Source organism: Pteropus vampyrus, unplaced genomic scaffold (genome assembly GCF_000151845.1).
Source record: "Pteropus vampyrus isolate Shadow unplaced genomic scaffold, Pvam_2.0 Scaffold2, whole genome shotgun sequence".
Classification (NCBI taxonomy): domain Eukaryota; kingdom Metazoa; phylum Chordata; class Mammalia; order Chiroptera; family Pteropodidae; genus Pteropus; species Pteropus vampyrus.
This window is the reverse complement of record NW_011888783.1, coordinates 21126475-21132872: the sequence shown is the minus strand read 5'-3', so window position 1 is coordinate 21132872 and position 6398 is coordinate 21126475. Positions and strand designations below refer to the sequence as shown.

General features: G+C 31.8%; 1 pseudogene; it reads left to right on the top strand.

The window, feature by feature from the left end:
- Positions 1–5796: 5796 nt before the first annotated feature.
- On the top strand, positions 5797–5915 carry LOC111739844 (annotated as a pseudogene).
- The last annotated feature ends 483 nt before the right edge of the window (positions 5916–6398 follow it).

Below are 6398 nucleotides of genomic sequence, written 5' to 3'. Positions count from 1 at the left end.
CTGAGAATGGCACCTAGAATATATTGGAAATGTAATTTCCTGGACCTCATTCTAGACCAGTTGAATTAGGAAACTCTAAAGGAAGGCCCCAGCAATCTGTATTTTAATAGATTCCTCCAGGAGAGTCTCTGCACACTAAAACTTGAGAACTCCTGTTTTTTGACTAATCAGAGGCTACATATAGAGCTAGAGACAAACCCTCAAACTACCTAGCTACTGATTAATTGGAAAAATGTGAAATGTATTATAGATATAGCCATAAAGTCAACCACATACCAAGTATATAAAGTATATTTATTTGATAGTGAAAAATTTTCAAAAGCATATTTGAAGTTGTGAAATATCATTTCTTAGAGTGTGTTTATACACACACACACACACACACACACACACGCACACACACATATGTATATATATTTATATTTTTCTAAACCATTTATTTTGTCTTGGTATTTGCTTCTCTTTTCTTTCTTTCTTTTTTATTTTATTTATTTTTCTTATGGTGACATTGGTTAACAAAATCCAGTAAATTTCAGGTGTACAATTTAACAGTAAGTTATATATATTTTTCATTGTGTGTTCACCGCCCTTAGTTATATTTCTTTCTGTCACCACATATTTGACCCTTTTTACCCCATCTACCTCCTCCCTCCTCTCTTCCCCTCTGGTAACCACTAGTCTGTTGTCCATGTCCATGAGTCTCTGTTTATTTGTCCTGTTCATTTATTGCTTTTAGGTTTATATCCCATATATAAGTGATATCATGTGGTTTTCAGTTTTTCTCTCTGGCCTATTTCACTTAGCATGATTATCTCAAGGTCCATCATGTTGTCACAAATGGCAGTATTTCATCTCTTCTTATGGCTGAGTAATATTCCATTGTATATGTGTATCATAGCTTTTTTATTTAGTCGTCTATCGTAGGACACTTCAGTTGCATCCATATCCTGGCCACTGTGAATAATGCTGCTATGAATATCGGTGTGCAAATATCTTTTCGGATATATGTTTTTAAATCTTTCGGGTAGATACCCAGTAGAAGGATTGCTGGATCGTGTGGCAGATAAATTCTTAGTTTTTTGAGGAACCTCCACACTGTTTTCCATAGTGACTGTACCAATTTGCAGTCCCACTAACAGTATATGAGGGTTCCTATTTCTCTGCATTCTCTCTAACACTTGTTATTACTTGTCCTGTTGATAACAACTATTTTAACAGGTGTAAGATAGTATCTCATTGTGGTTTTCATTTTCATTTCCCTAATAGCTAATTATGTTGGCATTCCTTTCATACGTTGTTTGGCCATTTGTATGTATTCTTGGGAGAAGTGTCTGTTCAGGTCTTCTGCCCATTTTTTGATTAGATCTTTTGATTTTTTGTTGTTATTGAGTTGTATGAGCTCTTTGTATATTTTGGATATTTAGGCCCTTATCGGAGGAGTTACTTGCAAATATATTTTCCCATTAGGATGATTGTCTAGAGTATATTTTAAATGAGATAAATTCTTATCTATTTAGATTGGTTTATTTTTCATTCTTTAGATTGGTATCCTTTTATGTGATTATAGAAGTTACTTTATTTAATGTGACCAGATTTTTAAATTGTTAGATTTAATATAGAGAATAGAATAGCATGCAGCAATGTGAAACTTTGATTCGAATGTATATCCACGTGCATACATATGTATATGCTACTATGTTGAAATATACGATGCTTAACAACTAGCTGTCTAGGAGCAAATGATTCTGGTTTATAGTTTACCACTTTCCATGGTGTAAATACTACACCACCTTCCTGCCCTTATCAGATGCCAAGCTACCAATGTGACACTATTGAAGGTAGAGTTGGGCAAGATGCGCAGTGTACACCATTATATAGTATTTCAACCGAACGATGTAAGATATGTAAATAATGTAAAGACCATATAGTAAAATTACTAGAACTTGATAAATTTTGAATGTTTATTACCTTTATTTTTAATATTCATTTTATTTTAAATTGTATAATGTTTAATAATGGCCATTTTTAACCACTGTTTCACAGCATTCCTTAATATTTAACAATCAAGCTCTTGTGAGCTGGTATGAGCCAAATCAAACACACAACTGGACTGTGTGAGAAAGTCTGAATGCCCCTGCGTTAGCCATTCCCATGCTTATTGTTAACTCAAAATTAATGAGAGAAAATAGCAAATGTAATAAGCGTTTACAAGACCTTTGTTCTTTCTCTGGACTATCTAAGCTTCTATTAAGAGAGAAAAATTCATCCACTTCTATTTTCTGTAGTCAAATTATTTTCTCCCTAAAATTTGGCAACTATATTCATCTTTAACTTGCAATTCATACTCCTCTTGAACTGCATTTGGGCCCTGAAGAGAAGAGAGTCGTTGAAAACCATCTGATAGCTAAAGGTTGCTATAATTTTGTCATGAACTGCAGTGAGGAGATAGGAATAATGATAATTTAAATGTAGTTAGCTCTGTTGACTGTTTCATGTTCACCATTCTAAAAATCCCTTCAATATAAGCTTTTCTAATAGTAATCTTTATCTCACCATAGCATATTATAAAAAATAAATAAATGCTAATTAAACCCTTTCTGCCTATGTATTGTCTTTAATAGTTAATTAAAAGATATTAAAGGAAGTACCTTATTCAAGGAACAAACTTCTAAATATGACAGAAGGTTGTTTGTTCTGTGACGCTTTTCCTCAGAGTTTTTGAGCATGTTAATAATAAATGTGAATTTATTTAAAAGTAGAACTTAATTGTTCTACTTTTAATCTTTAATGTAATTTCTAACAAAAATCAAACTAAAAGAGAAGGGCTTTCTAAAACATAGTTCACTTAAATGATTTATATGAGGAATTCATTATTAGGAACCAAGAGTCCGTGATTTCTAAAATATATATGTCTTTCTATTTAAAATAATGGTTTGAAAAACCCAAAGTATCAGGGGGATAATCATGTAATACCATTATTGCACTGCTTCAGCTATTTTCTTAAAGATGGTAACCTAAAAATAAACAATTAAAATGAAAGTTCTTGGCCTCAATGAAATAAACATTCTTCTTTTCAGGCAAGAATAAAATTTATACTATTTAGAATAGGCTTTTTTTCTTTCTAAGAAGTTAAAATTGTTCTTTCCTGCAGCAGATATTATTTGGCCATCTGAAAGTTCCATGATATTCCAATTAAGAAGAAAAATATAATTCAACCTATATCTAGAAAAAAAAAAAAAAGCATTTTGTGCACTAGTAGTAATTAGCCAGTCCTTATGTTTAGTAGAATCAGAATTCACCTGATATAAAGAACAAGGGAACTCTGGATAATGGTTATGAATAGAGGGTGTTAAAGTCAAATTAATCCTGAATTAGAAACTCAGTTTTTCTGATTATTAGTTGAAGGACCTTAAGTTACCTAATTTTCCTTAACCTAAACCTCCAAATCTCTGACCTGGATATGAATGGAAATATTGATTCAAAGAATCATTGCTGGAAATTGATGCTCTAATAGATATGAAGTGCCAAGAGCAATAAATGAGAGTTACAATGTTATAATATGAACTCAACACTCTGATTTTTATTTATGTATTATTCATAGCATAATTGACCACAAGAACATTTTTCAAATTTGTATTGGCATTTTGGTCTATTCTGTTCAATTCTTTATGTGTTGACAGAAGTAAAGTATTAAATGATTCTTAAGAGGGAGGGTCTTTTAAGCATAGAGAAAGATGGATTTTAGATAGATAGATGGATAGATAGATAGATAGATAGATAGATACATACATACATACATACATGCATACATACATACATACATACATACATACATACATACATAAAAAGAAAAATAGATAGCTTGTTCTTCCAGGGATGGCATTCCCACAGTTATTTTGGAGGTACCTGCTAACTACTCTTAGTCCTTTGTATGAATCTTAAGATTTTATTTCCATTCTGGAAATAAGAAGAAAGTATTTAAGAAATATTTAAGTATTAAGAAAGAGGAAAGTAAGAGAAAAAAATCAGTCTATTGAACTTGAGTATTTATTTTTGATATGGCTGATAAAGTATTTGTCCATAACAAGATCAAAGATGAGTATATTCAACTGTATTTTAGAAAACATTCCAAAAAAGCAAATATAGATTATTTTTAATTACCTAAAAAATATTGTCTAGTATTTGAGATTAAACTGTAAAACAGAATAATGCCATGATAAAAAATAACTTTACATCACATAAAGGGAAAGTGAACAATTTAATGAAGATATGACTGGATTTCTTTTTTCCTCCCTTCAAGAAGGTTACTTCTTTCCATCTCTATGGGCCTTTCTCACAATGACCTTTGTGAAAGAAAAGCTCAATGACATTGCCTGCAGAAATCATCTGCTACATCTAAGTCAGTCACAGGTTTTCCTTCAAGGCAAGAAAACACATTGCTCCCAATCATACTTCAACTGGCTGCCTTCAGAAAGCCTCACCCCTATAAATGCAGCAACTCCATCTCTTACAGTCAGACTGAAATATTTTAATGAATTCCTCAAGGAAATGTTACTTATGGCCCGGTTTTATTGATATGTCCAGGGAGCGGTAGAGTTTTGTTTATTTGTTTGTTTGTTTGTTTTTTGGAAAAGAAATAAGATGCTAAGATATCAAAAATAGAATAAATTTGATAATCAAATATGGCTATATTCAGCATATACATTAAGAAATATACATGCTATTTATAAATAGGGTGGTCTTGAAAATATTTTTCTGAAAATGCTATTCACTTGGTCTCAGTAAGATGTGTATCTTTTTGTATAAGTATTAACTACTTCTATGTTCCATTATATGAAAAAAATAGCACCACTATGTTGTGGCAGTAGACATTTGGATGCAAGGGAATTCATTTACACTTCCCTTTTGTCAATCTAATGACCAACAAAAACAGGAGACATTCACATTCTAGAAATGAGAAGGCAAAGTTTAAGGAAAAGAGGAGGCATGCTTAGGAAGGAAAAGAGCAAAGCCAACATACCTACTCAGGGCCTCATTAATATCATGCACCTTTATCTGAGATAGTCTGTAATTATTCTTTATTATCCTGGAAAAAAGTAAAAACAAAAGTACAGAAGCTCATGTATTCTCTTGGCTTATTACTTAATGTAGGGCCTCCCCTAGGCATTACTTTTGAAAACTCATAAATAGTCTTCAGCACCCTTGTTGAGTTATAATATTACTTAGTAAATAGTAAAGAACAAAAATGTCACATTAAGATTCTCAAAAGAAGACTTTTATTTATTTGAATTTTTATTTCCACATATTTGTAAACCCCATATTATAAAGTGTTGACTGGTGATTCTTTGTTTTGTCCTGTCAGCTCGAGTTTTGACGTGATGACACATGACTGGCAGGGTTGTGTTCCTTATAGAGAATGGGAGCAGAAGGCCATTCTATGGTAAAGATAACAAGATTAATAAATTGGCTTTTAACTCAAAATGCCGTTTTGTGTAGCATTTGTGTTTTGTCAAAAATATTTGTTTTCCACAACTGGAAAAAAGCAATCAAGTAAGCAAATTAATTTAGCATACACTTTATAAACTTGATAAAATATACATATATATAGACAAGCTAGAGTATACAGTATGAGATTAATGTGTTCATTTATTCAACATTTATTAAGTGTTTAGTATGTGTCAGACACTGTTTAAAGCATTAGAGTAAACCAAAGACCCTACGTTATGCAGCTTACATTCCAGTGGAAGAAAATAGTTAATAAACATCCAAACAATAACACATATAATATGTTAATTGGTCTATGGCTGTGCCACCCTGAACACGCCCGATCCCATCTGATCTCAGAAGCTAAGCAGGGTTGGGCCAGGTTAGTACTTGGATGGGAGATCACCTAGGAAGACCAGATGCTATAGGTGAAAAAAAAAAAGAAAAATGTTAGTTGGTGATAAGTGCTTAGAAGATATATAAAGCATAGTAAGAGGGTAGAAAGGAACAGAGAGAGATGTATTTTTTGTTCATTTGGAGTCTCAAGAGCCATGAAATTGTGTTTTCTGGAATGATGTCAATCTTTGGAAAATTCTACAGACGACTGATTTTCACAATCCGAAGGACTATCATGTCATTAAAAAATATTTATGACTTTAGGTCTGTGATAAATAATTTTTCAATATAAATTACTTTGGGGTGGACTGTAAAATGGTTTTTTTAATCAAATCTAATCAAAATATAATGGGGACCTGACAAGAAAAGATAATTACAGATTACTCTTTCCCATTACATAAATGCAAAAATCTTACCCAAAATATTAGCAAACCAAATTCTGTGACATATAAACATGATAATGCATAATGATTCAGTTGGGTTTATTTCAATGATGCAAGATTCAAAAATTAAATCAA